General features: G+C 38.9%; 1 protein-coding gene across 2 annotated transcripts in view; it reads left to right on the top strand.

Moving 5' to 3' along the window:
* The first annotated feature begins 181 nt into the window (after window positions 1–181).
* Window positions 182–14,114, top strand: part of pkp4 (plakophilin 4) — a 71,825-nt gene continuing 57,892 nt past the window's right edge. Inside the window, exon 1 of one of the 2 annotated variants that reach the window (XM_078795065.1) lies at window positions 182–336. The gene's annotated coding sequence lies outside the window, so the exon portion shown is untranslated. Of the gene's footprint in view, window positions 337–3,956; window positions 4,120–14,114 lie in introns of those variants that run through there. The other variant, XM_078795066.1, reaches the window with a different exon arrangement.

Below are 14,114 nucleotides of genomic sequence, written 5' to 3'. Positions count from 1 at the left end.
TCAGTTGACAAAAACTGTAACCAGGGAAACTGACGTCAGCATTTCTCATTGGTCCATTCAACAGCACCAACACCTCTGGGAACGCCTCTCACCGTCATTTCAACCAATCATAAGTGCTTTACTGGTTTCCTCGCCCCTCCCCCTGACGTCATGCAGCTTCACAGCGTTTGGGACTGCTGCTGGGAAGCAAGGAGCTTGCGGAGGGGTCGTCTTCTCTTTGCTCGGCTATGGAGGCGAGTTCAACTCTCTCACCCGCATGGGACTAAAACGACGATGAAGTTTCGCTCTCAAATGTAGACGCGAGCCGCAACCCCGAACAACACTCCCCATTGTAAGGTAAATGAACATGTTTTTTTTTTTACTGTAGTCATTGTAGAGTTTGCAAAGTCCGGAGACGTGAAAGCATCACCGCAGAATAGTATGAACTGCGAAAAGTCTTTAGATATTCTGGAAGTGGTTATTCTTTTAAATAGATGTATTGTACTGGAGAACCTTTTTAGGAGGAAGGAATACTCAATTAATCTTTAACATATGATCACATTATCTTCGTAAACACCTTCAGGAGACCTTCACTTGCTTGCTACCATGCACACTGAGGATGCAAAGATGGCTATCCCAGCCCCTGTCCGCTTTAAAACTGCTGCTGTGTTACTTTTCCTGTCGCCGACCAACTCACTATTTAGTTTGCATTTTAACGCATGTTGCCAGGAAGTAAAGGGAAAAGGGGAGGAGGGCAGGTGAGTCTACAGTAGGGGAATCTCTGGAATGCATGGTGAGAGATTTGCAATCCTGGAAAAAAAAAATCCCAAATTACCAACACATTCATTGACTGTCACACCGTGCAGATTATTGAATGCATATCATTCTATATTGTAATTTGATAAAGGTGCTTTTCTTGACATTGACTGGCTTTAGAACAACATACTGGAGACTCACCCTTATTCCCCCCCTCAGGCTGTCGGATAGCTTATCAGCCTTTGCTACCAAAATAAACTTATTCAGACATGTCCACGCCACCCCCCTTACCTAGAGCATACACCCAAGTAGATAATAGAATGTAATTTATCTCTCCATCTGTAAGTGTGTGCCTCACCTGAAGCAGACTGATTTTATTTCTGTGAATATTCTCATTCATCCATCCTCGTCTTGAATGTGAACTGATGAAGTCAGCTCGATTCAATCCCCTGAGAACACACCGATATTAGTGAGCAATGAAAGTGCATGAACATAGACGGAATCCGATGATCTCCAGGTTCCAGTTCTCGTGATTCCCATTGCTGCAGCCTGCATTCTGTTTGTGAGGATGGCTTCCCTGCTGCCGGTTTGGAACAACAGAGCGGTTGTTGTTTTTGACTAGTTTTAGCTTACACTCTGTGTGAGAAAAGAAACTTGGCAGGGATATCTAGAAGAGTTGAACAGAGTGAAACGTTAGAGGTCAAACACAGGTCCTTTTTGGGGTATTAGTTGGTGCCATCATGGAATCAGGATGTAGCTTTTTAACATGATTACCTGTCATACAACTGTAAAAAGAAGTTCCAGGTGCAAGGTCCATGTCCCAAGTCAGTGTGTTGTCCAAAATCTAACCTCGATGCTGGGATTTAGACTGAGAATCTAGGAACAGGTCATTTTGTGTGACGGTAATGGTAATGGTTTTATTTCATTTGAACATGCATCAGATTACAATTGAATGCATCACATAATCAGTTCACAGTTCCACATGTCCAAAAGGAGTAGGAAGAAGCAAAGCTTATTAAATCCTACCCCTCCGTCTGGTACTTTTACAATCAGTAACTGTTACATTTGTTCACTTCCTGCTTTCCTAATATAGTTGAAGTTTTGTAGCTGTAGCTTTAATGTTAATGAGTGTTTGTCAATGCTCATCTCTGACATTGTGTGGGACTCCAAGAAGCACTTTATCTACATTTGACACTTACACTATAACTGCACTTGGAATGTAGCGTAACCGATGTCATTAGGCATGGGCGGGTTACGGGTTTCAAGGCATACCACGGCATGAAAGCATCACGGTTTCAAAACCGCTAAAATTATCTGTTATTCTGAGAGAAAGTGGAGGCCCAGCACGGCCATTAAGTGGAAATACTGTACTTTGTCACATTTTGCGTTCTAACAACAATCACATGACCTGGAAAAGTGTGACCTACACATTCACTATGAAATATAATAGTGTAACATCACATTAGTATTTATTTTGTGACCTTCTTGAGACATTTGATTGCTTTGCATTTTGCATTTGGCGGTGATGAAACAGGCTTGAGGGACATATAGTTCTGTAATAACATCATGAAAAAGTCAATTTTGCAATTCAGGAGAAATCAATACACTTTTATAACAAGGAACAACAGTAACAACGCACAGCACCTATCTGGTCAACATGGGGCTGGCACATAGCAGCTTATGTTAGGAACATCCTCAGTGTCTACATCTTCACACACTGCTCCTTCGGTATACTCATCCTCTTGCTCGCCACTTTTATTTACTTTACAAGTCCGGTCACTCCGGTCTTTCTACTATGAGTAATGTGTACACTGGAACCTCATTAATCGGTTCCATGAGGTCCGACTCTCGCTTAAACTTACGCTACTAACCGAATCAATTCTTCTCACAAGAAATACTGCAAATCTAATTCATCCGACACCCAATAACGTTAACAATAAAACAATTTACAATTATAGTTTTACATGCAATAAACACTTTGAAATCCATATAAATATATAAACGTAAATGGTAAATGCATGCAGGAAGGATGCTGAGCATTTACTTTTGCAAACTCAAAAACAAAAACACAGCAGCAGTGGAGGTAGCTCTAATATGTATCATTAAGGATTGGATTGTGGATGAAGCCGGCCCTGCTTTGGGAGTAGGTTTAATGGTTTTGTAGTAAAAAAGAAAAAAAAGCTAAATATATGTACATGAATGACAAAAAACCTAATACACAACATTAAAAATATAATATTTAAAGAGCAATGTCATGGTGGGAGACTTGACATTCCCTACAGCTCCTCCAGCCATCCACCCCATCCATCCATCTATATCCATCTACTATGCCACTTATCTTCACTAGTGTTGCGGGGGTATGCTGGGGCCTATCCCAGCTGACTTTTGGCTACTGCTACCCCAATTGTGGCAAATGAGTAAAAACGTTTACTTTCATTCTGCATTTTAAGCGTATTTCCACAGCATTTCAGTCCAGCTTCAGCTTCCGAACGACTCCTGTGTTCATTGTAAATTAAAATTTTCGCACCCAAGCGTTTATGTTGCTTCAGCTTTGCAGAATACACACACACAATGTCTGCTGACATCACCTTTGACATCACAATTGCTGAGCATTTGTTGGTTCTTGTTCACCGGTGTATTTGTGGGGGCCACATATTGACTGATACATGTATCTGTTTTGTCATAAGCCTTTTTCCCAACACTTTTAAGGCACAGGCACCTCATATTCAAACACACAGTGATTGTTTGACCCAGTCAGTCCTTTTAATGGGAAGCGACAGCGCAGTTAAGCACGCTTTAGCTGGCAGGTCTTCACTGCCTAATTCTGGCCCGACATCAAGGTTTAAGCCCTCACCCCTGTGTTTCATGTCAGATTTACTTTTTTTTCACTGGGATCAAAAGTTGTTTTCAGTCCCACCATTTTTTTTTTAGTGAAGGGGAAAGTATTTCCAGCCTTTGCCCTCATTCTGAATGACTTAAAATCCACATTTTTTTTTTTTGCTTTTGTTGCTTGTGTATACTTCAAATAATCAATCATGTTCTCAAAAGGTTAACACTTCTGAGTGGCCATCAATCAGATTGATGTGTTTTGTTTACTCACTGACCCTTAATGTATTTTTCTTGCTATTCCATGCGGTGTGTTTTTCCTTAATGGTACAGATCTGTTTGGAGTGAAAAGCTCAAGATAGTCACTCCATGTACTTTTGTTTGTTTTGGCTTGGGATGGAAGGAAGGAAGGCCACAGCCGAGTGGGCTTGACTTTGGGTTGATAATAACAGTTCATACCGATGCCAGTCAGCCAATGTGCACATTTGCACATTTGTGCTCCGAAGGGGAGTCTTTTTCTCCAGTCATCTCAGAGGACAAACCACATGTATTGGTGAGGTGAGGATTTACTTTCCAAGCCATGTTGAGTCATTTTGGAATGGAGTGGAATAAAAAGCTGCATGTATTGGAATGGATTTGGATGCAATGCAAAAGCTATAAGAATACTAACAGTTGCTTATTTGAATCAGGCTTAACATTTTTTGGCTCCTGTTGGTCTAACTGGGTATGTAAATATATTTGAAAAAAGTACCAGATTTCATGCTTTCGTTGGGTGCTGGACAGCTAAGATAATACTAGAAGAGAAAGCACGTCAGCGCTTTGAGAGATTAGGTACACAATAGATTTTTGTCCGGTAAAACAGGCCTCCATGGGCCTGACATGCTGAGTCTGAAAGACGGCCCCTCGTGAGTTTCTGCTTTGTGGGCATTAGCAGTGACTGGGATAGTGCTTTTACACTGTGGTTTGTTCAACATGGCACACTTTTACTACTACTAGTACTACTACGAATTCTGTATAATCTGACTACAAATGATCTGATGCAGATGAAACGTTTGCAAGAGTTTTTTGTAAGGCGCTCGCTAGGGCAGCTAAGATTTTACTGTGAGGACACACAGTGGGGGCCGCATCCTTTTTGGGAAGGTAAATTGAATGGCCAGCCTTCTCCAGTTTTGTGTATGAGCTTTGCATTGGTAATGGTAATAAAAATATAATAGTTATAAAAGAGACCAAAATACACAAAGATGCTAAAACCTTAACTGGACTAGAATTAGAACTAGAAGTGGTAAATGGTTTTAAAGTGGTAATGGTAATAGTTTTATTTCATTTGAACATGCATCAGATTACATTTGAGTGCATGACATAATCAGTTCACAGTTCCACATGTCCAAAAGGAGTAGGAATTTTTTTGTAATCTTTTATATTTGTATTAATTTTTGTTAATTTTTATTTATTATTTTTAAAATATTTGTATTTTTTAAATTATTTTTAAATTATTTTTATTTATTTATTTTTTGTCACGTACAGAAGTACGAGGTGATATGACCATACAATGACATGATAGGTACCATAGTAACTGTCAACTATATTATATGTCAACATTAACTATATGTAGGTACAGTCTCCTGGAAATGATGTGGTGAAATGAAAGCAAAGAAATCATTTTATAATTGATTTACAGGATACTTGGGCTGAAACTACTGATTATTTTCCAAGTTGATTAATCTTAGGCTTGTTTTGATTAATCGGTTAGGACCTAAACAGACCGAATCAACATGAATCAAACATACACATCAAAAAAAAAATATCCATCACTGTTTGTGTGAATATTTAGTTTTGTCTTTAACACAAAGATAATTGATCTGCTTTCATGGATGACTAAGGAATTTTATTCACATTTGAGAGGCACAGGATATTAACATTTTTTAATTATAAAAGCAGTAAATGGAAAAGCAGAATCGGTGCTGATTAATTGGATAGGGAAAAGTCTGGAATTTTGAAATGTGAACTCTGTAGGGACCCCGTTGGGGAGAGAAATTAAAAGGAGGCATTTGTAGGAGCTGCAAGCCTGCACGGCAGCAGGATGTCAATCAAGGTTTGCCTTGTCACGCTTAAATGCACATTTACAGGCACTTTGCTTCTTTGAGACGTATAGGGAATAAACTCAATAGTGAACTAAGTACAAATAATCAATCATGTGTTACAGAAACGACACAACGCAATGTAAGATATGGACATTTGTTGTATTTCCAGCGTGTGCTGTGTTGACGCAGGAAGTCTGTGCTGTCAGGCTCGTGAGGACGACTGGTTCTGTGGACAGGGACGGAGTTCGGTGTGGATGAAAGCACAAAACGCCTCATTAGCTCGCGCTCATGTCTTCTGACGGGGAACGTCTGAGAGTTTTCATTGGGAAGTGAAGGAATTTAGTTGACATTTCGGCAGCCATTAGTCACGTTTTCCATTGTTAGGCAAATGCAAGAGCAGCATTTGCTTAATTTATTGCTCATTGCTTAAACACGGGATAATAATTTATAAGTGGCAGTTGCATTTTTGCCAGAATATTAATTGAGTTCTTTGTTTTTTTATGAATTGAGTTCTTAAAGTTGCTTACAAAATGTCTTTAACAATGTACAAATCTGCAAAACTACCAATTTAATAACAAGGAAAGGGAGTTGGTGAAAAAGGTAACATCAGAATTATGTCTTTACTTGCAATATATGTTTAAGTTGAATTCCAGTTTGCCAAGAAGTTTGAGTTTTGCCTGTTTATAAATGTCGAGACATTTAAAAAATGGCGGATACAGACTTACCTTGTGATTGAGCATGGATAAATACAGTTCATGTGACATTTAAAAAGCCGTTTAATATAAAATCAGTAACATTGGAACCACTGTGGAGTCAAATCTTGGTGTTTTCATATCAAAGCTTTTTTTTTTATTCAAAAACTGACAAAGTTGTAGCCTGAAGGCAACCACACACGTATAATAAGTACAATTAGCAACCCTATCCGGGGAAAAAGGCCGTTTGCCATGGCGATCTTGCTTCCCATGCCAATCCAGAGAGACCTCAAATGCCCTCTCTTGTCTTCTACAACACCAAACCTTTGTATTTTTTGCTTGGATGCACTCATTCCCAAGGTAATCACACATCATATACAATTTCCTGTTGTGGCGGAAATGCTGGTAAATCATTTATCACACAACACAAAAGGGAGCTCATCTTTTTTGGCTGTGGAGATGAACATGCATTGGATATGAGAAAAGATTTGCAGTGATATCTCGGCGTGGGTTTGATGAATGTGATATTTGCACACAACAAGTCTACAGGACTCCTGGGAGAAAAGTTATTAGGACAGTGCCTCACATGAAATCTTATATATACATACAATACTGCAGCAGACCTGCAAAAGTTTCATTGTTCAAGCAAGGACCAGGTTTTCGGGTCATGTTATGCACTGATGTTGGACATGTATTCCCCCAGGAGCTACATCGATTAAGTGCGTAGTCTTCATTTTGCTGTAGAGGCCCGTTTTCTCGCTGTAATCGCTGGTTTTCCTTGTCATGGCCAACGTCTTGTGACCTGGCTGTGTGATTTGCAGCACTTCTCATTCTGATGTTTTCTGGCCACATTAGATTGACATGGCAACACATTCATTCATTTTCATCACCCCATTTACATTACATTGTCCCATTTTCACAGGGCACACAACCATTCACACTCACATTCATACCTATGGATAATTTGGAGTCGTTAATTAACCTAGCATGTTTTTGGAATGTGGGAGGAAACCGGAGTACCCGGAGAAAACCCACGCATGCACTCCACACAGAGATGGCTGAGGGTGGAATTGAACCCTGGTACTGGGAAACCGGAGTACCCGGAGAAAATCCACACATGCACAGGGAGAACATGCAAACTCCACACAGAGATGGCCGAGGGTGGAATTGAACCCTGGTCTCCTAGCTGTGAGGTCTGCATGCCTAGTACTCGACCTTATTTATTTTAGTTTTATTTAGTTTTATTTCATTCTGTGAAGATAATAGACTTTAGTGAATCAATTAATACACTTTAATGGGAAAAAAATACAAGAGTGTGTTATAAATGACTGCATAACTGTATACTACTGATATTTTATATTATTACAACACCTTTCTATGACAACAACACACAAAAAAAGACATTTCACGTCTTGGGAGTATAAAAACAATTTAGAGTATTTACTATTTACTCACTACAGAACATTGAATCTGATGTTGGATGGATGGATGAGGATGTACGGACAGTACCACATGTTACCTGGGCCGCTGCATCCCTAGTACCTTACTGCGCTTAATTATGCTGTTGTTCAATCTCATCATTTACTTGCTCTTCTATTTTCGATGACCTGGTTTTATGTCATTTCCTCTCCAAATGCCCCCCCCCCACCCCAACACACACACACATATAATCAGTATCCAGGAAAGCATTAGGGTGTTAAATTGACTCGTCTAATGACATGAGACAGGATGAAGTGCATCACTGTAGCTCAAATTCGGATTCTATTTAAAGGATTTACATCCAGTAAGGATCATTTTGGTCGTCTGTCAAAGTGCATTAGTGTTGGTAACGTGTGTGTGTGTGTGTGTGTGAGAGCTGGTTTGCCCCGCCGCATCATTATTGAAAAAGTATTTGGAAAAGGTGTGACTAATCACTCTGTGTGCCTGTTAAAGGCTGTATTTTCTCTTTATTTGCAAATATTATAAATTAATATCAGGGCATTTACATTTGTCATTAGTCTGTCTGCACAGAAAGAAGAGGTGACGCTGTGGAACAAAACCAAAACATACCCACTCTACATTGCCACTGTTATATATGTACGTACAAGCACATATTCTATATGTTCTTATCCCTTGCATAATGAGGCACTATGTTGGCGTGTTCAGCTTAAGGATGCACAGCAGTGACAGTTTTGCATCTTGTTTATACTCTGACAAGGAGACATTCTTATGCTTGCTTATGGGAGTGTCTGTAAAAAGTATTTTAATTTGAGATCACTAAAAAGTCAAAGATGTTGACCTAAGATAATAATAACTTTAAGTGTTTCACCAATCATGCAGGATTCTTAGAGATATTTTTCCACTGTCATAGAACCGGGAATGTGTAGCGTTGTAATATACAGTATAACCCAGGCTACCGTATATACTCCCTGGTTTCTTACATTAGCCCAGAGCTATCATGTCAAACAAGGCTCAATGCTTCCATTTTCTAAATCTAATACAGTGCAACATCAACACAGTCCTCGAATACAAATAATGGCTGGACGCTGGTGAACATCCCAGCAGCCTTTATTTCGGAAAAGGTTTTCCCAGAGGAAATACTGGAAATTCAATCGGTCCGTTCCAAAGTCAAACTGACACCTTCATAACACTTGTTATGGATGACTTAATTGAGACGGTGGAACTCATTTACTGTGTATTTTAACATTGTTAACTATCATGTAAGTGTAAAAATACTGTAGCTGCATAAGAAAATTAAATAAAACTAAAATAAATAAGGGGCGGCACGGCGGTCTAGTGGGTAGCGCGCAGACCCCACAGCTAGGAGACCAGGGTTCAATTCCCGCCCTCGGCCATCTCTGTGTGGAGTTTGCATGTTCTCCCCGTGCATGCGTGGGTTTTCTCCGGGTTCTCCGGTTTCCTCCCACATTCCAAAAACATGCTAGGTTAATTAGCGACTCCAAATTGTCCATAGGTATGAATGTGAGTGTGAATGGTTGTTTGTCTATATGTGATTGTGATTGGCTGGCGACCAGTCCAGGGTGTACCCGAAGACAGCTGGGATAGGCTCCAGCACCCCCCGCGACCCTCGTGAGGAAAAAGCGGTAGAAAATGAATGAACGAATAAAATAAATAAGGTCGAGTAGTTAGCGTGTAGACCTCACAGCTAGGAGACCGGGGTTTCAATTCCACCCTCGGCCATCTCTGTGTGGAGTTGTTGTTGGCTGGCCGCCAGTCCAGGGTGTACCCCGCCTCTCGCCTGAAGGCAGCTGGGATAGGCTCCAGCATTCTCCGCGACCCTCGTGAGGTTAAGTGGTTGAAAATTAATGAATGAACTCTTATTGTAGGGTTGCACGGCGGTTGTGTGGTTAGCGCGCAGGTTACCTCACAGCTAGGAGACTCTGGTTCAATTTCACTTTCGGCCATCTCTGTGTGGAGTTTGCATGTTCTCCCCGTGCATGCGTGGGTTTCCTCCCACCTCCATAGGTATGAATGTGAGTGTGAATGGTTGTTTGTCTATATGTGCCCTGTGATTGGGTGGCCACCAGTCCAGGGTGTACCCTGCCTCTCGCCCAAAAACAGATGTCAGACAGCTGGGATAGGCTCCAGCATATCATAGTGAGGCTAAGAATGAATGAATGTTATCATTATTTGTTTTTATTGAGGTGAAGCCTTACTTGCCTACCCTGAGCATACGTCAAATATTAAATATGATAAGTTATTTTCACTCCGTTTGTTGAATAAATGCCGAACCCATCTCACAAACTTTTACCGAAGAGTAAAGAAGGCAGTGCTGTGTTGTGTTATTTTTGTTTGTTGAATGTCAAGACAGGATTCTAACTGTTTACTCTCTGCACTCTTAAGACTGGGCCTCCTGCTAGCGGTTTGTGGTTAATTAAGAAAAATTAATCAGGTCATGTGTGTGGCCACAGGGGCTCATACTAATTAGGATTTAGAGCAGTGATTGTAATGTGACTTGGTGTTTTTAGATACTGATATTGTGCAAGCGACGATCAACAATAATCCAGTGTGCCCAATAAGACAATAGCATTCTGTTTGCACGTCGTTAGTGCCTCACAGATACAAATGGCAGGAACTGCCACATGACAGCAAGCTGACTATCCGGTTTTTAGGAAATCTGTTCCTGCAATCAATCAATTTGTCACAGTATATACAAGTATGGAATTTTTGACACAACAGCTGAATATTTTGGTTAACTTATTGAAACATAACGCCTCTCCATTTTCAAGTATAATAATTATTTTATTTTTATTTTATATTTATAATATATTATTATAATGTAATAATATATATTATATAATAATATAACATTTTAATAATATTAATATAATAATATAATATATATTATTATTATTATATATTTACAATATATTATTATATGGTAAAATAATTATTTTATTTTTATTTTATTTTATATTTATAATATATTATTATAATGTAATACTATATATTATATAATAATATAACATAATATTTTAATAATATGAATATAATAATATATATTATTCTTATTATTATTATTATATATTTATAATATATTATGATATGGTAATATATTTGGGTACAAGATCCAAATGATACCAAAAGTATAGGAACATAACTTGTATGTATCACAGCCTTTTCAATCTCATCCACGTTAAACTAATGCTTGGAAATCACTGCATATTATCTCTGATGGCTTACAATGTCTGAAAAGCCTAGCTTACAGAAGACATGATTAACAATCACTGAGTATTCTTTTCACAGAGGATGGCAAAGATACGGCGTGCTGTATATTTACAAGCTGCATTTTCTCACCCCTTTTTAGTTGAGCAAAATCAGGGCAATCAGCATGTGCATCTCTTTCATTCAAATTCAGGCTCACATGCGTGGATGGTAAACATGCCTTGTCTTTTGTTGTTAATGTGGGTGTCCCGGGGTGCCTCAAAGACAACTTAGCCTGCAGTTGACTGATGATACATCAAGTCTGTTGTATTTAGAAAATAAACCCTGGCAGCCATGTTTTTCCGACATTGTCAATTAAACATTGATCTCAGATTTTTTCAGACATGTGTTCAGTCTCCTGAGGATGTGTACTGGATTAAAGTGCACGCTTTGTAGAGGGCATTGACCTGTGTGAGAAATTCCAAGTCATAATAGTAGCAAAAAGAGGTGCTGGAGCCTATCCTAGCTGTCTTCAGGCGAGAGTCGGGGTGCACCTTGGACTGGTCGCCAGCCAATCACAGGGCAGTCTATTATTCGTCAAATAAATATTGAAAGTATTCTAAGCCAGTAGGCATCGATAATGTTCCATTTAGGAGACAGGACATTAAATTACATCACCTCTCATTCTCCTCTCAGTCAGTGTGGAAGTGGTACGTTTTAGTCTTTGGATTTGCATTCGTTTTCTATACCGCTTATCTTAACTCCGGTCACGGGAGTACTATATTTCTGATTATGACTGAGAAGTAATGCGGAAATATACTCGAGGTGTGTGACAAAGCAGAGGTCAGCTAATTTGCATTTATTTTTCCACTATTCCATTTTAGTGTGGACCACGCTGGTTCAGTATGAGTCGGAGTTCGGTCAAAGTACGTGCAGCAAAATGCCTTTTTTGCCAACCGAGGTGTGGAAATCGCGAGCTGAAATCAAATTTCCATCGTTTTGTATTATTGATTTCTTCATGTCACAAAATAGCAATACATAAACTTGATGAAATTGACATCAGATTGTGTCTGACTACAATATTCCACATCGTTTCCCCAGTTTATTCAACATGTTTGCAGTGTTTTTGTATTTTGGTTATACCCCATGCTTTCCTTTTTGAAACTACCGATTCAGGCACTGTTTAGGTACCGTCATAGTTTAAAAAGTACCGATTTGGTACTGGTATCAGATAAAATGAAAACAATACCCATTCCAAGTGCAATGGTTCTGGAGTAGAAAAGTTATCAAATATGGGTTTGCATGGAGTGTCTTAATTTTTACACACTGCTGTGTAAACATCACTCAAACAAATGAGCATTACTGAACACAACTTATACTGTTGGTGTGTCCTTACAGGTAATCCCTTAAGAATTCCCACTATCATAGAAACCGCATTATTTTGCTATATTGAATGTGCTATTGAAGAAAGCAGATGATGTCTCACATTGACGCGTCACAAATACACAAAAATGAAGGCTGGCTATGACAACAGTGATTACGAACCAGCTGCATTTTATGCACCATTTAATTTGTTGCTTAGCATCCTCTAAATGTGTTTTCCGCTTTCTTGATTTAACTTGATTTCCCTCAGTAACCTGGTTTCATGTTTGTATGTGTGGTGGCTAATATTAGACATTCTACCGCAGTGCTCCTCTGGGGAAGGTGACACGAGGCTCAGGTTGATTTCAGAGGGATGAAGAGGACTGATGAATACTTGTCTAAAATATTTAATATACTGAAATGACTTTGTATTACTTTTTTGAACTACACATACTATGGGGGTTAGTCATTGCTTGAAGTGCATGTCCTTTTTCTTCCTGGATCATTTCATTCAAAGCACTTTCGATTCAGTCAAAGAGAGTTGTGTAAAAAAAAAAAAATTCCAAGGAGTGTCTGAGGTCAGTTGAGTGGACCACGTGTTGTGTTGAGTCAGGGTGGGGTCAGTTTTAAGTCATTCGGTTCTTGAGTGACTTCAGGATTACAGCTTGGCTGAGAATGATAAATCACTCCACAACGTATTTTTATAGTATGTCATCTGATTTGTTATAAAACAGCTACACTCCAAATTCATATTAAGATATCCATTAGTGCTATTAGTGCTATTATACCATTAGTGATATTAGTCAACATGTGGATCAAAAGATCCGCTGTGGCGACTCCGTAATTAGGAAAAAATGTTAGAAACATCTTAATTTTTCACTTTTTTCCATCTTTGAAAAAGAAAATGATCCCTTACAACAATAGAAAATATGAGGATCCATTGTGTGTTGCATAAAAGTAATGATATGATATCAAAAATATGTTTTTTGAGGAATACCTGGAATATGAAATGATAACAGTTTTCCATTACAAAGATATTTCAAGAAAACAACCCGACCGGCTCATTTTTGACCCACTTAAGGAAGGTTGGGGTAGTAACACAAAAACAAAAAATTCTTAATATGTATAAAAGATAAGTTAAAAATGTGAACGGCATGATATCAAAAACATGTTTTTTGAGGAATACTTGGAATATGAAATGATAAAATTTTTTCATTACGAAGATATTTCAAGAAAACAACCTGACCGGGTCATTTTTGACCCACTTATGCATCTAAGTGTTAAGGTCATGTGTTTATGACTCCAACATAAGAAAGACAGTGGGCAAAAACGGCTTGCATGGCACAAATCCATGACCAAAACCACTCGTGAACAAAAACATAAAACATTAAGGCTCATCTAAATTTTGCCAGAAAACATCTTCATGACCCGCAAGACCTTTGGGGAAATACTATGAGACAAATGTTTAATAAGAGTAAAATATGGTGGTGGTAGTATGATGGTTTGGGGCGGTTTTGGACTGGTTGCCAGCCAACCATTCACACGATGGATAGTTTGCAGTTGGCAATTAACCTAGCATGTTTTTGGAATGTATGCACAGGGAGACCATGCAAACTCCATAAAAGCAGAGAATCAAACTCAGGTCTCCTCGACCTCCTGACTGTGTGGCCAACATGATAATATTTTAACAATTTTAACACAACTGCTACATTTCTTCTGTTGTCCTCAGGCAAGGATAACAGAAATTTGACAAGAAGGCAGAAATAAAAACATA

This window comes from Doryrhamphus excisus, linkage group LG12, assembly GCF_037039965.1.
Source record: "Doryrhamphus excisus strain RoL-2023G ecotype Guam linkage group LG12, RoL_Dexc_Guam_v1.1, whole genome shotgun sequence".
Classification (NCBI taxonomy): domain Eukaryota; kingdom Metazoa; phylum Chordata; class Actinopteri; order Syngnathiformes; family Syngnathidae; genus Doryrhamphus; species Doryrhamphus excisus.
The sequence above is the reverse complement of the archived record's forward strand: the minus strand, read 5'-3'. Positions and strand labels throughout refer to the sequence as shown.